This window comes from Urocitellus parryii, chromosome 6 (assembly GCF_045843805.1).
Source record: "Urocitellus parryii isolate mUroPar1 chromosome 6, mUroPar1.hap1, whole genome shotgun sequence".
NCBI classification, from domain to species: Eukaryota; Metazoa; Chordata; class Mammalia; order Rodentia; family Sciuridae; genus Urocitellus; species Urocitellus parryii.
The window spans coordinates 174,467,398-174,484,040 of NC_135536.1; positions in this window are offsets into that span (position 1 = coordinate 174,467,398).

Below are 16,643 nucleotides of genomic sequence, written 5' to 3' on the forward strand. Positions count from 1 at the left end.
CTTCCGGCGCGCCTGCGCAATTCAAAGAACGGTGACGCGCAAACTCCACGCACCGGGCCGAGAGGCGGGGCCTAGCGTGGGGTAGGTTTGAAGCGCCCTCTGCAGGCCGGGACAGCACGATTCTCCCAGCTGCCGCTGTTGCGGGTACCAGGGATTGAACCCAGGGGCGCTTAACCACGGAGCCGCGTCCCCAGCTCTTTTTTTTTTTTTCTCTTTTTCTTTTTTTTTTTGAGACAGGGTGTCACCAAGTTGCTTAGTTGCTGGGATTGCAGATGTATGCCACTGCCCACTAGCCCATTTTCTTTCTTTAAGTGAAATTTATTTGGTTTAGAATTGTAGGTTGACTTTTTTTTTTTTTAAAAGCACTTGAAAGATGATGTTCTCTTGTCTTCAGAATGATGTGACTTTTAATGAGATGTCAGTTTCATGGTCTCTTTGTCCCCACCCTTGAAAGTCAAGCACTCTACCAGCTGAGCTAATCCCCAGCCCTCTGTTTCTCTTTGGCTAGCAAAGCAATAAACCTTCTCCCCTTTTCTCAAGACCTTGTCTTCGTTATTGGATTGAAGACGAGGAGGACAGAGGCTTTTGGCTACACTGTTACATCTAGAACTTAAACATAAAATGGTCAATTAAACTTTTGGTATTCCTGCCATTTGTATTTGGTCTGCATCTGTTTGCTTTACCAAATAAACATTTTGTTATTGTAAAAAACAAAAACAAAACAAACAAAATAACAGAGGTCCCCTAAAGATCTCCCTGCCTAAACCCCTTATTGGTATAGCAGCCACATCCAAGGCTCAGAGAGAGGAGAAGACTCTGACCTGCCTCCCTGATTCCAGCTTTTTATTCTCCCCTTTTGGCTCCTGGCAGCATCGCCCTTTCACATTCTTGTCTTACTTAATCACAGCAACGTTTGTATAGACAGGATTTTTTTGTTTGTTTGTTTTTGGTACCAGGGATTGAACTCATGGGTACTCGACCACTAAGCCACATCCCCAGTGAAAGGAAAGTGAGAAAGCAAGAGTTTCTTTCATCCAGCCCTATTTTGTATTTTATTTAGATCCAGGTCTCACTGAGTTGCTTAGCACCTCACCTTCTCTGAGGCTGGCTTTGAACTCGCGATCATCCTGCCTCAGCGCCCCTCCAAACTGCTGGGATTACAGGCGAGCGCCATCATGCCCGCCTTGACAGGATTCTTATTGCCCCATTTTATAGTTGCAGGCTGAGGCCAGAAGGACAATGCCTCACCAGGCATGGTGGTGCACACTTGTAATCCCAATGATTTGGGAGGCTGAGGCAGGAGGATCACCAGTTCGAGACCAGTCTCAGCAACTTGGCAAAAATCCTGTCTCAAAATAAGAAGTGAAAAGTAAAGGACTGGGGTTGAGGCTCAGTGGTAAAACACCCCTGGGTTCAATCCCTAGTTACAAAAGAAAAGACAAGAAGGGCAACGCCTGTCACACAGCCAATCAGGCTCAGACCGGGTCTGGAAGTGCGCTGTCTCCACTCCACAGCTGTCTCTGGACTCTTGCCAAAATTGTGGCCCCAGAAATGCAGTAGCACCTCCTGTTTGCCTGGCCTTCGGCTGCCTGTAACTACCAGAGACACAGCTAATTCTCCCTGAAGCCGCCTGGTGGGGGGAAGAAGGGAGGTTCATTAAGGATTCTTCATGGAGGGTGAATCTGTCGTCAAACCCAGGATGTTTTGTGTAAACACCTTCTGGTTCAGAAATGCAGACACAGGCCCTGGGAAGGAAGCGGGGCATTTGCCAAGGAGAGCTGAGAGCTTACTTCCGGGCCCCAGAGATGCCTGTACCCTAGCACCGGGTCTCTCCCACTTTGGGGCTGAAAGAGGGCTGGACAGGGTGACCCCTGACCCTTGCCAGATGGGTCTGCATGAGGAGGGGTGGATGGAGGCTCCCACATCAGCAGTTTCTTAGAGGCCACCCCTGGCGGCCGGAATTTGGGGAAGTGAGTCATTGTCATAACCAAAACTTCAAGATGATTAGACCCGGAAGGGCTCTTGGAGATCACTTACTTTTCAGATCATTTATTTCAAAAACGTACATTGACTTCCCAGCCTTGTGATAGGGAATCCGCCATGAACAAAACCAGACATGGTCCCTGCCCTCAAGGAGCTCCCAGTCACTGCGTCAGACAGATAATACACAAAGGAGCATGTAAATGTACCTCAAATTAGGTGGTGATAAGTGCTAGAGAAGAAAGCAGAGCTGAGCAAGGTAGAGAGGGAACCTTACAGGTGGTCCAGGAGGGCTGCTCTGAGGAGGTGATGGTGGGCCAGGTGGCTATCTGGGGGAACAGCATTGCTGGCAGAAGGAACAGCAGGTGCAAAGGCCCTGAGATGCACCTTTGGAAGAACAGAGAGACCAGTGCCAGAAAGAGAGGGAGAGAGCAGGAGATGGAGTCCGAGGGGGAATGGAGGTGTTGAGAATACCCAGCTGTAGACAGCATTATCAGTGTCCTGCCCCAAACCACACACTCCTCCCTGGACCACAAGCCTGTGACTATGGCTGGTCTCTGCTTGCTGATGCAGGTTGAGTAGGGAATGCAGGTGAGTTAACACCTGCAGGAAGGAACCCCACCAAGAAGTCAGAGGAATTAATGATGGCGTCCTGGTGTCTTTGTCCTGTAGACAAAGGAGGATGGTCGCTGAACCCAGGGATAGTGGGGCAGTGGCCCATGGTGGGACCTTTGCTCACAGTCCACCACCAGCCTGGATGGATTTTCTTCCACCTGCACAACTTATTCAAATCCCCCACTTGACCAGCATCTCTTCTGGACCCTGAAGCTTCCTGGGCTGGCTTTGAACTAGTGATCATCCTGCCTTATCAGATGGATTTTGTTTTCTCTGAATCTCCCCCTCTCTGGACATGAGCTCCTTAGAATGGAGAGTGGGTCTCATGTTTACTGTGTATCTCCAGATACAACCATGCAGCCAGGCACACAGTAGGGCACACAGTAGGCGCTCACCCCTGCACTGTTTATGGAATGAATGAATGAACTTCCTAAAATCCAAACTATCTGAAGAGGAACAGAGCCACCTCAGGGCACCCAGCTCGCCATCACAGGAGGCAGGCAGGGGAGCCACGGCTGGACCACCAGGTGCCGGGAGAGTGCAGAGGAAATCAAGGTCTGGGCAGGGTGGTCTTTTCTTTTTTTTTTTTTTAAAGGTAGATTTGGGGGTTTGGATTTATATTTTTATTTTATTTTATTTTATTTTGAGAGAGAGAGAGAGAATTTTAATATTTATTTTTTAGTTCTCGGCGGACACAACATCTTTGTTGGTATGTGGTGCTGAGGATCGAACCCGGGTCACACGCATGCCAGGCGAGCGCGCTACCGCTTGAGCCACATCCCCAGCCCCAGGGTGGTCTTTTCTAACCCAGAACCTCCATGGCATCATTTTGGAGTGTGTCCCCAGCTTTGGCCTTCCCAATCCAGGGAGGTGGCTTCTGGGGCTTTGGTGTGTGAGGACTGGAGCCACCAGGAACAATGCCCCACTATTCCCCTATGTCTTTTTTTTTAGCCACTTCTGTGGGTTCAGTGACCAGCCACCCCCATATCTCCTTGGGGAGGACTGCCCTCGGGCTGCTAGAGCCTCTTGGAGGAACCTTCAAGCAGTAGCCTAACATCTCAGCCATCTTCCTGGCCTGTGGCAAGGCAGGGGTGGGGTGGGTGGCAATGAGGTGGAGCTTACACCCTGGAGCTGCTCTGCAGGATCGGCTAAAGCAGTCCCCCATAGAACTTTTTCTGAGATCACGATCCTGCTGGGCTTCCTCTTCTTCCTTGTCCTGTCTCCTTCAAACCTTCCTGGTCAAAACCCTCCAAGGCTCCCATTTCACTCCTTACCGAAGCCCACAGGACCCTACATGACCTACCCTCCCTCCCTGAGTTCTCTCCTACTTCCTTGCAATTCTCAAACAAGACTTGGTCCTACCCCAGGGCCTTTGCACTGGCTGCCCCCTCTGCCTGCTATTACCCCTGCTGCTTACATGACTCTTCCTCACCTCCTATAATTTTTTGCTTAAGTGTCACTTTCGTAATGAGACCCACCCTGACCACCTTAATTATAAATGCAACCTACACCCTTCCAGTACACCTGATCAGCTTCCTCTGCTCTAATTTTTCTTTTCTGTAGCCTGTCACCTTCCAGCAGGCTATGTAATTTCCTTACTGATTAAGTTTAGGGTCAACCTCCCTCTGCTGAAAAGGACATGCTATGAAGACAGGAATCTTTGTCTTAAATGCCTAGAACAGTACCTGGCCCATAGTAGGTGCTCAATATACATTTTTGAATAAAAGAGTGAAGAGATGAGCCCAAATCCTCACCAAAATGGATTCTTTCTGAGTCCAGGCTCTTAACATGGATGGCAGATGCTGAAGAGGGAAGTGGCAGCTCAGGCCAAGCCTTCTTGAAAATAAGGTTCTGGAGTTTGTTCTCAGAGCAACAAGAAGCTGTCAGAGGGTTTGAGCAAGCGCGGGCATCGCTGGGTTTGCCTGGTGAAGCCCCTCTGGCTCTGGCGGGAGGATGGGCTAACAGGGCCTGCTGTGGAACAGTCCTCTGGGTGGTGTGTAGGTGTGTCGGGGTGGGAGGGGACGCTGGGGGCTTGAAAGGGTGACTAGGCTAAGAGGGCTCAGTGTGAGAAACCAGCTGGACGTCCCAATTCTCCAGGCAGCCTGGGTGGCGGCTCTGCCAGCTCCGGCCCTTGAGAGATCCAAGAGACCCAGCACCCTCCCCACACACACACCCGGCCTGTCCAGCAGATGGCTGTGTGCTTGCCTGGGTGGTCCCTGGCGCCGCCCTCCACTTCCTTTGTGCCTTTGTGGGCTTGGCAGGTGGACGGGAAGCCTCCGCTTCCTCTCCTCCCCTGACCCAGAGAATAATCTCTTACATTCATGGGATTCCCCTTTGTGCCCTCCCTCTCTCCTCCCACATCCCTGGGTGATGCCGAAATTGGATTCCCATTGGGCAGATGTGGACACTGAGGCCAGGAAAGAGGCTGGGACCTTCCTGAGGTCATGCAGCCAGATGGGGACACCGGGTGGGGACAGGTCTGCCAATTCCTCACGCCTAGGTTTTTCACCAGGCAACAGATGAACCTGTGGCTTGAATTGGACCTTCCATACCTCCCTGAGCTGCTCTTCACTACTTTTTATTCATTCATGTTAATTCCATGAATAGATTCTTCTTATCAATATTGCTGGGCGTGGTAGTGTGAGCCTGTAGTCCCAGCGACTGGGGAGTGGAGGCAGGAGGATTACAAGTTTGACAGCAGCCTCAACTTAGCCAGACCCTGTTTTAAAATTTAAAAATTAAAAAAAAAAAAAAGAGGGCTGGGAATGTGGCTCAGTAATGGAGCACTCCTAGGTTCCATCTCAAGAACTGGGGGAAAAATAAATGACAATATTACCGAGAAGATCAAAGCTACTTTTTGACACTGCATCTCAGTTCCCTGGAGAGTCCTGGTTTGATTGTATCTTTTCAGAACTGTGATATGCCTTTAAGGACCTGCTCATGGATCCAGAGAAAGGGGCTGGAGTGTGTGTGGAGGGCAGGGAGGCAGGTTGGAGGGCCTAGTCCCAAACCTGTTGCTCTCAGCCATCATTGATGGGTGCATTCAGAGTTTTCTCTTATTCTTTAACAGCTGCAAAATAGTGTATGGTGTATGGGGCTGGGGTTACAGTGCAGTGGTAGAGCACTTGCCTCGAATGTGTGAGGCACTAGGTTCAATCCTCAGCATCATAAAAAAATAAATAAACAAGGGTCAGGCGCGGTGGAGCAGGCCTATAATCCCAGTGGCTCCGGAGGCTGAGGTAGGAGGATAACGAGTTCAGAGCCAGCCTCAGCAAAAGCGAGGCACTAAGCAACTCAGTGAGACCCTGTCTTTAAATAAAATACAAAATAAGGCTGGGGATGTGGCTCAATGGTTGAGTGCCCCTGAGTTCAATCCCTGGTACCAAAAAATAAAAATAAATACATAAGACAAAGGTATTATATCCATCTACAACTAAAAAAGCATTTAGAAAAATTCTATAGTGTAAAGGAACTATAGTTCATTGCTTGATTTTTCTCATCTAATTTTTACATTTATTTTTTATGCACCAAAATACAGAGGGTTGAATTCATTGCATCCATCAACTCTTAACAGGTAATCATGTTAGACCTGCTAGGATCCTTTCTTTATATAATTTTCTCCTTGTCCCCCATCCGTACTCAGTTTTGACCTCATGGAAACCCTCTCTATGGTGTTTGATGTGCATCCTCACATATTTAAGATATCTTGCAAAATACATAGTGTTGTTTTATGTGTTTCTGTATTTTTGAAATTCTTATAGTAGTATAACACACAGAGGAAGCCAGGTGTGGTGATGCACGCCTGTAATCCCAGAGATTCTGGAGCCTGAGGTAGGAGGATCGAGAGTTCAAAACCAGCCTCAGCAAATTAAAAAAGCCCTAAACAATCAGCAAAACCTTGTCTCAATACAAAATATAAAAAGGGCTGAGGATGTGTCTCAGTGATTAAGCATCCCTGGGTTCAGTCATCTCTGGTACAAAAAAAAAGAAGAAGAAGAAGAAGAAGAAGAAGAAGAAGAAGAAGAAGAAGAAGAAGAAGAAGAAGAAGAAAGAGAGAAGCATACCTAAGTGTCATGTTATTTGTTTTAGGTACTGGAAATTGAATCCAAGGGCACTTAGCCACTGAGCCACATCCCAAGCCCTTTATTACTTATTATTATTATTTTTTTTTAAAAGAGAGAGAGAGGCAGAGAGAGAGGGAGAGAGAAACTTTAACATTTATTTTTCAGTTATTGGTGGACACAACATCTTTGTTGGTATGTGGTGCTGAGGATCGATCCCGGGCCGCACGCATGCCAGGCGAGCGCGCCACCGCTTGAGCCACATCTCCAGCCCTACTTATTATTATTTTTTAAAAATTTGAGACAGCATCTCACTAGGTTGCTAAATGGCTGAGGCTGCCTTTGAACATGTGATCCTCCTGCCTCAGCCTCCTGAGCCACTGGGATTAGAGGGGTGCGCCACCACACCCAGCGATGAGTGTACTGTTTGTGAACTTTTCTTAATTTTTTTTTAAAGCTTCTCTTGATGTTTCTCAGATCTGTCCCACGCAGTTCCTTTCTCCTGCAGCTCTGAATGACTCGGGGACTGCTACACCTCTTCCCATCACCCCCCCCCCCAGCACCTCACTAAACATCCTGGTGCAGCATCTCCTGTCATGGGGCACATGCATACTTTTTCCCCCTTCCCCTTTGGAGCAGCTGTTCTCCTTCACAACTCTCTCCTCTCTGTGAGGCTCATCCTCACCACCATTGGGTGTAGTCAGCGTCCTATGGCCGGCCAGTGTCACCGCTGTACGTATTATATTGCTGTCTCCTGCAGATAGGCATTTAAGTTCTCTTCCATCTTTGTGGATCTTTTTTTTTTTTTTAAAGAGAGAGGAGAGAGGAGAGAGAGAATTTTTAATATTTATTTTCTAGTTCTCGGCAGACACAACATCTTTGTTGGTATGTGGTGCTGAGGATCAAACCTGGGCCGCACGCATGCCAGGCAAGCGCGCTACCGCTTGAGCCACATCCCCAGCCCCATCTTTGTGGATCTTATGAAGCACTGGCTGCAGGGTCTTTCAGGAACGGGTCTCTGTGTCCTTGACCCTGAGATTCATTCTTTCCCACTTTGTCTTCCTCTGCTCTTAACCCCTAGTTCCCAAAAGTACCCGGCTTTCCCAGCTCTCTGCCTTGCTCAGGATGCGCCCTCCCGCTGACGTGCCCTTTGGTTCCTTCTCTACTTGTTGAGTGCTCACTCTTCCCTCAAGGACCCTCCTCCTAGAAGACCCTGCGACAGGCACCTGGATACCCTTTGCTCTCCTGCAGGTCTTCCAAAGGCATTTGATTCTCATTTTCTTCTGGCATTAATCACTTTCCTGCTTTGGACCAGAATTTTTTTTTAATGCCTTTGGATTTCTTGCAAGTCCAGGAATCCACTGAGGACAAGGACCCTCAGGGAGAAGTCTGCTGAATGGTTGAGTAAGGCCCTAATCTAACTGCAGGGAAATTGAGGGTCCCTTAATTCTCTCCTGCCCCTTCTCCACCCTCTCCTCCCTCCAGGTTTTATTTTTTAAAAATTTGAGACAGCATCTCACTGGGTTGCTAAATGGCTGAGGCTGCCTTTGAACATGTGATCCTCTTGCCTCAGCAGGAGGAACCTCCTGAGGTTCAGCCATCCAGAACCTCCTGAGTAGCTTATTCCCCTGGAAAGAGGATGGGCCATGGAGTCAGGGCTTCCCCTGTCTCGGGTGGAGATGGGCAGCTCAACCCCTCTATGTCATGGGTGTCTGCATCCACTTATTCACTCAGGGCAAGGGTGACTTAGTGCCTAGCCCTGGGGACCTAGTGATGAACAGGACAGGACCAATCTTGGGTCTCCTGGGCTTTCAGCCACAAGGATGTGATCAGCATTTATGACCTTACTATTCCTCACTGTGATAAGGCTTGAAAGAAAAACTCAGTCCAGTGAGATTGTATAGAGGGTGGTCCTAGCCTCAGTCGGGGAGTGGAGGAAGCTTTCTGGATAAAGTGACTCAAGGATAACTAAAAACAAAGTGAGCAAGTGGACAGACACCAAGGTTGGGGGCAGGGTGGGGAAAGTCTGTCATCCAGAATAAGCAGCAAGGTGCAAAGCCCTGTGGCAGCAGAGTACCTGGAGCCCCAGGAGAAGGGAGAAACAGTAGAAGAGGCTGAATGGTCAGGCAGGGTAGGTCATAAACTCCCGAGGGCAGAGCAAAAGCAGAAAGAGGACTCCTTCACTCAATCCTCAATTATCGGAACCTTGAATTAACCAGGAGTTATAGCAGTAACCCAGACAGACCAGGTCCCTCTTCCCACAGAGCTACTGTGGCATATAATGACTTTAAGCTGGGGAAGATTAACAAATATTTATAGAAGCCCTGCTGTGTCCATGAACCTTCAATGCATGATTTCATTTCCCCTTCCGAAACAGGACACCCACGTCATTGAAGGGAAAACCAAGGCTTAGCAAGGCAGATATACCCGTCTTTAAGAAGTCTGGAAGACTTACCACAGCCCATTTTAAATGTACCTCTCCTGCCCTGCACGGTGGCACATGCCTGGAATCCCAGCAGCTTGGGAGGCTGAGACAGAAGGATGGTGAGTTCAAAGCCAGCTCAGCAAAAAGTGAGGCCCTAAGCAACTCAGTGAGACCCTGTCTCTAAATAAAACACAAAACAGGGCTGGGGATGTGCCTCAGTGGTGGAGCACCCCTGAGTTTAATCCCTGATACGCCCCCCAAAAAAGTACTTCGCCCCTGACACATTCCTCCATTCTCAATGCTGATGTGTGGAAGATAAATTGGTGCAGTCCCTAGGGAAAGCATCCATCAAAATTATAAACACATCTACTATTCAACAAGCAAGTCCATTGCTAGGAATTTATTCTGCAGATATCTAAACAGTGGATCCACAAAGTGACTCACTGGAGTCTTGCTGTCATAGGCTGAAGACAACCTAACTGCCTGTCATTTAGGGGACTTGGGAAGTGGATGATGGTACAGGCATGCAGTGAAATGCAATAGAAACATGAAGGAAAACAAAGCACTCTCCTTCTCTTTTTTCTTTTTGGTACTGGGGATTGAATCCAGGGGCACTTAAACATGGAGCCTGATCCCCAGTCCTTTTTGTTTTTTTATTTTGAGACAGGTCTCGGGGAGTGGAGGAAGTTGCTGAGGCTGGCTTTGAAGATGTGATCCTTCTGCCTCAGCCTCCCAAGCCTCTGGGATGACAATGTGCACCACCGTGCCCCGCTGAACAAAGCACTCTCGGTGCACAGATACAGACTAATCTCTGAAAACAAGGGTATTTTTTTTTAAGGGCCAAGCACTTAACTGTATGTAATTAAGCTATCATTTGTTTTAAAATGGTGGGGATACGGGGTGGATAAATGAGAGAAAAGAGACCAGCAGAGGGGGAAAGAAAGACACAAAAAAACTTCATCCCATTGGTTGCCTCTGGAAGGGAGCTGGTGAAGACAGGGTAGAGGAGAGATTCTCAATGTGCCCACGTTGTACTTTTAAGTTTTTAACCTTGTGAGTGCATTATCTATTCAATAAATAAATAAAGACAACTGTGTTTATTTAAATGACTTTCAGATTCTTTAAGGAAGAAAAAAAAAAAAAAAGAAGCAGGGAGAGGACCCCAGGATTCTAAGTTGAAAGTGCCTTAGTGATTCCCTGGTCTGACAAGAGAGGAAAAAGGCCTAAAGAGACGGGGCCACTTGCTTAAGGCTACCCAACAGGCAATGGCAGAGTCATGACTGCAGACCTGCACCTTTCCTGTGGCAGCTGGGACAGGATCACTGTGTGCCTGCTCTGTGCCAGGCTCCACGGAGCACTGGCTGGACAATGGGGTACAATCCAGGCATGATTGGTGCCTTCACAGACCTTACATTCTAGACAAGAAACAAATGAAGATGCATTTCTATGTCAGAGAGAAATAAATGTCACGAATAAAAAATAAGGCAGGAGATTGGGGATGCAGCTCAGGATTTGCCTGAATGTGCAAGGCCCTGGGGTTGGATCCCCAGCATCCCAAGGGGAGCGGGGGGGGGGGAGGCAGGAGAGGGGATAAAGAGGGTGCATATATGTAGGGAGGGTGTGATCAAGAAAAATCCCTCTGAAGAGACAACATTTTAGAGAAGAGAAAGCTGGAGGCTTTGCAGGGAACAGCAGGAATAAAAGCCCCACAGAAGGAAGAAGGTTGGCTTGTTAAAGAAAGGCCATTGTGGTGGCGCATGCCTATAATCCCAGCAGCTTGAGAGACTGAGGCAGGAGGATCGTGAGTTCAAGCCAACCTCAGCAACTTAGTAAGGTCCTGAGCAACTCAGTGAGACCCTGTCTCTAAGTAAAATACAAAAAAGGGCTGGCAATGTTGCTCAGTGGTTAAGCACCCCTGGGTTCAATCCTGGGTACCAAACAACAGCAATAAAAATAAAAAGAAACAGCAAATAGCCCTAGTGGCTGGAACAGAGTAAGCAAAGGAAAGAGCAGGAGGTGAGGTCAAAGAGGAGGGCAGGAGAGATGACAGGTGAGGTGAAGTCTTGGTCAGAGTGAGGCTGGAAGCAGTCAGAAGGTTCTAAGCAGACACGATCAGCTTTCCCTTTTTAAAAGGCCCTCTGGCTGAGGGTGGACATAAGTGGGGAGGGGGCTGCAGAGAGTCCAGTGAGGAGATGGGGCAGTCCAGGTACCCGGAGAGAGGTGGCAAGCCCTTGGCCTGGGATACTGCAGTGAAGCACAGAGGTTGGTCCCTATCTGTTCAAGGGAGTTGAGCCACATGGTCCTTCCGGGCCTCTCCAGCTTTGGAATTTGGTAACCTGGGGAATTTCCTCAGCATATACCAACTAGGTTCCCCCTGCCACGGATTCCTTTTCCAATTGTCTCTAGATGCCTCTTCTTGGATTCTGGATCTGAACAGAGCCCAGCGATTTGCAGATCAAATCAGAAACTCCTGCCCACCCCCATCCCTGCCAGCCCAGCTCCTGTCCCCATCTCCCAGGGACAGATGGGTGGCAGCGGGAGGCAGCTGGGCTTTGATGCCTGCCGTGCCCCAGGGGAGGGAATTATCGGAGAGTTCATAACCCCTCTCTGCCTTCCAGATCTTGAGTTAAAAGCCCCAAATGTCACAGCCCCAAGGGTCAGGGGTTGGAAGGTGCCAAAAGAGGGACAGGGTGAGAAGCTGCTCAGCTCTGCAGCTGCCTGCACAAGGACAGAGACCTGGGATGCTGAGAAACCCCCAGCGCTGAGAGCAGGAAGCCATGGGGCTGGGGCTGAAAACCGGTGGCCCTCAGGCCATGTCTGACCCACTGACTTATTTACTGGCCTGAAAAGTGTTTGATAAAAATTGGAGTCAATGTATCATATTCAAGAAATTCTACAGTAAAATTGAGATTTCTGACTTCTCTTGAATAATTAGGAAATCTGTCCACACTGATTACCATTCCTGGATTACAATATCCTGCAGGAGCTCAAGAGCAGCTGTCTCCATTATTATTTTATTAATAGGCAAATGCATTCACAGGATTGCAAAAATATTTATAAGTAGGCAAATAATGAAGTCCCTCTCCCATCCTCTCCCTCCCCCTCCCCTGCACCTAGTACCCCCTTCAGTAATGTATTTTCTTTTTATTTGTGGCATTTTTTTTAAGAGAGAGAGAATTCTTAATATTTATTTTTCAGTTTTCGGCGGACACAACATCTTTGTTTGTATGTGGTGCTGAGGATCGAACCCGGGCCGCATGCATGCCAGGTGAGTGCACTACTGCTTGAGCCACATCCCCAGCCCCTATTTGTGGCATTGGGGATTGAAACCAGGGGTGCTCTACCCTAGAGCTATAACCCCAACCCTTTTTAAAAAATTTTTATAAATTTTGAGACAGGTTTTTTTTTATTTTATTTTTTAGTTTTTGGCGGACACAACATCTTTGTTTATATGTGGTGCTGAGGATTGAACCGGGGTCGCATGCATGCCAGGTGAGCTTGCTACCACTTGAGCCACATCCCCAGCCCCTTGAGACAGGTTTTTGATGGCTTGCCCAGCCTGGCCTCAACCTTGGGATCCTCCTTCCTTGGTCTCCTAAGTACTAGGATGACAGGCATGTGTCACCACACCCTGTCCGCCCATAATCTCTTATTTTCTTATGTAAATTTCCAAAGTTTCTTTATGCATATACAAACACATAAAAATAGGAATTATTATTCCCTCCTTTTCAACAAGCTTCTCCCATTCTGTCTCTTCTTTTTCCTGTGACGGCCTTTCTGTATTAGGACAGAGAGTGCTCACTGTTCCAGGTCATTCCACTGTCACAAGTCTCATGGCTTATTTAGCCAGTCTCTTGATGGGCACTTGGGTCATTCCCAATTTATTATAAACAATGCAATATCAATTATCTTGTGCATAGTTTGCAGGGGTACAAGTATTTTAGTAGGAACTAAAGGGAAATTATTAGTAATTATTCCAAGCAGAGGGTGCAGTAGGCAAGGACTGAACCCTCAACAGGATCCCAAAGCCAGGGTGAGTAAGAAAGGCTATGAGAGCTGCTCCTAAGAGTGATTCCTAACGTAGCCCAGAGACCATGCCCTTGGCAACTAGGGAAAACTCCCAGATTTGCCTCTGCCGCTCACAAATATAGAACTCTCAGGGCCTCAGTGTCTCCATCTGCAAAATGAGAGGGGCTTAGGGAGCTGGATGAGGAACTAAGGGCCTACTCAGTTCTGACCAGCTGTGGCCCACAGTCTCCCTTCGTGTCAGCCACACAGCCTCTCTCAGCTCTTCAATGTATTTGGCTCAGCCCCACAGCAGAGCCTTGGCCCAATCCCCACCTCCCACCACTGGAACGCCCCTGTGTGCCCCCTTAGATCCCAGTCAGAATCTCTGAGCTTGTGGGCCACTCCCTCCAAGGCAGAGTCCCCCTAATACTCCTGACAGGTGGGCCACACCCATCCAGAGCCCCCCAAATCCTTCCTCTCTACCATTTCTTCTAGTCACCTGAACTCTGGCATCAAGTTCCTGAATGCCAACTTTGCTACTTCCTGACAAATGGCTTTGTGACAGTACTATACTGGGGTCAGTTTCCACCCCCAAAATGGATGGTTTGTGTACCACAAAAGTGGTAGAGCACTTGCCTACCATGTGTGAGGCACTGGGTTCGATTCTCAGCACCACATAAAAATAAATAAAGGTCCAACAACAACTAATGAAAAAATTTAAAAAAAAAAAAGCTTAGGGGAAATGTCCTTGGACTTTTTTTTCCCATATCCCTCAGTTTGAGGGTAACAAGTGGTACTATCAGTAAAGTTCTTAGTACAGCCGCTGACATTCAGAAGGGCTGAGTCACTTTGCAAGTCACTGTCCTGTATGACTAAGTTATCTTTACAAAATGGGGGAACTAACACCAGGCACCGTGGTACACACCTCTAATCCCAGCAACTCAGGAGGCTGAGGAAGGAGGAGCACATGTTCAAAGTCAGTGAGACCCTAAGTAACTGAGTGAGATCCTGTTTTAAAATGAAAAATAAAAAGTATCAGGGATGTCGCTCAGTGGTACAGCAACCCTGAGTTTTGTCTCCCATACTTAAATAAATAAATCAATAAATGAAGGGGGCGGGACAAAGAAACTTATTTCATAGAGTCAATTACTCACTCATTTATTAATCCATTCAATGATCTTTATAGAATACCTACTGAGTGCCACACAGTATTGGGTGAAGAGTTATGGAAAATAAGTTTACTACAAAATAGCCTCCAAAGGAAAGCAGAGAGACAGTGAAGCTCAGGAGAAGGGAAAGGAAACTAGCCAAGCACTAACCTTCCAGGATATCCTTTCCTGATCACAATGGACCCTGAAAGAAGGAGATAAATACTGAAACTCTGGGAGACAATAAATTCCACAAAAAGAAATACCCATTTCTCACCATCTGGACTCCGATCTCTCCAAGTAACAAAGAGTTTCCACCTTTCACAGCTGCCCTCCTGTAAAACAGTTGCTGTTTTACAACTTGTTTTAAACAAGTTGCTCTTTTACCCTACCTAACCAGCCCCTGACTGTCCGAACGGCACACCCACAACTTCCAATGATGAAACCACCCCAGTTGTACCCTATAAACCAAAACCCCTCTGTAACTGATGGCCATTTTCACATCCAGAAATGAGTCCCCATGGCCCCCGAGTCCAAGAAGAACAATAAACGGCTTCCCTGAATCTGTTAAGGTCTGCACCCGTCATGTTGCCCTCATATGGGGCACTAGGAGATTTGGCAGAAAGGAAAATACATTAATTATACCAACTCTCATGGAATTCCCAGAAAATTGTGAGCATAAAATATAAAAACAAACACTGAAAGATAAATTGCCAATGGGCTGAGGTTAAGAAGGAAAAGACAAAGATGTATGGAAACTCCGCAGGAAAGTGTCAGGGAGACTTCATGAGGGATAGGGAGCAGGGCACAGCGGGTGACTCAGGAGGACTTCCTGTGGGAGGAATCACCCCATTTAATCTTTCCCACTATCCTCAGCACAGGCGTAGGAGGAAGGCACTAGTTATCATTTTACATTTCTGTGAGACTAAGAGAAATTCAGCAACTTGCTCCCAGTCATGGAGCCATGACCAGACAGGTTTCAAAACCACATTTTCTGGCTTCAGAGTATCAGACCTAAAAACCTATCTTATATTGCCTGTTTGAATAGGCTGATCCTGGGATACAGGGAGGCATGGGAGGTAGAGGTACAGACCTCAACAGATTCAGGGAAGCTGTTTACTGTTCTTCTTGGACTTGGGGGCCATGGGGACTCATTTTCTGGATGTGAAAATGGCCATCAGTTACAGAGGGGTTTTGGTTTCACAGGGTATGAACTGGGGTGGTTTCATCATTAGAACTTGTAGGTGTGCCATTCGGCCAGTCAGGGGCTAGTTAGGTGGCTTAAAACTTTTAGCTTGGGGCTGGGATTGTGGCTCAGCGGTAGACCGATCGCCTATCACCGGCGGGACCCAGGTTCGATCCTCAGCATCACATAAAAAAATAAAGGCATTGTGTTGTGTCCATCTACACCTAAAAAATAAATATTTTTTAAAAAACTTTTAGCTCAGGAGGGCAGCTATAAAAGATTGAAACTCTCCAACAAGCTTCCCAGTCGAGTATTGTAGGAGACAAAAAAGGCAGAGATGGTTCTTTCTAAGCCACATTGGAATTCAGATCTTCCAGCCCAACCAACAAACACCCCAACTAGTGTAAACACGGCTGTCAGCCTTGAATCCAGCCTGGAAAGTTCCCTTAACCCCTAACTCTTCCCTCTCTGTTTTTAGCTTTGGGCAACAGCTGGTACCCCAACCTAAGTATTATCAAGACCAAAACAGTCTCCAGAGACAAATGCAACGCCAGGCTGCAGGACTGCAGAGGACTACTTCTTCCTGACCCAGGGCAGCTGTCGCCTTTCATCTTCCCTTCCCTGCCACTCTGAGGCAGGGTGGTCCTTCCACCCCCACATCCCACACCCTCCTCCCTCTTTTCCTCCTTCTCTACTCCTTCCCTTGAGAAATAGCAAAGCTTATTCTGGAGCTGAACAATGGGCTTGAATTTGACTCTAGTACTTTCTGTGTGACTTTGAGCAAATTCACTTCTTTCTTCATTTGTGTTAGGAAGGGAGAATGTAATAAATTACAATTCATAAATTGTGGAAAGAAAATGAGTTAGTAGTTGTACAGTGCTTAGAACAGTACCTGGCAAAGAGAGACTAGGATATGGGTTTGTATAATAAATGCCCTAGGATGTTCAATCAAAGCTAGGTGGGAGAGATGGGGAGGGAGGGATGGGGGGTTGGGATAAACAAGACATGGGAGGGACCCCACCTCTTCTCTGATCACTATGAAAATCTCTCCAGACCCAGGACAGTTGGCTGTAATCAATCCTCTACTTTGGCTGATGGGTCTTCTTTTTAAATCCTGACACGACCACATCATTTGCCTGTTGGAACCCTGCAGCGGTTTCCCCAGTGCCTGCTGGATAAAGCTGCCTATGGGCCCTTCAGGACCTCATCCCTCAGAACTC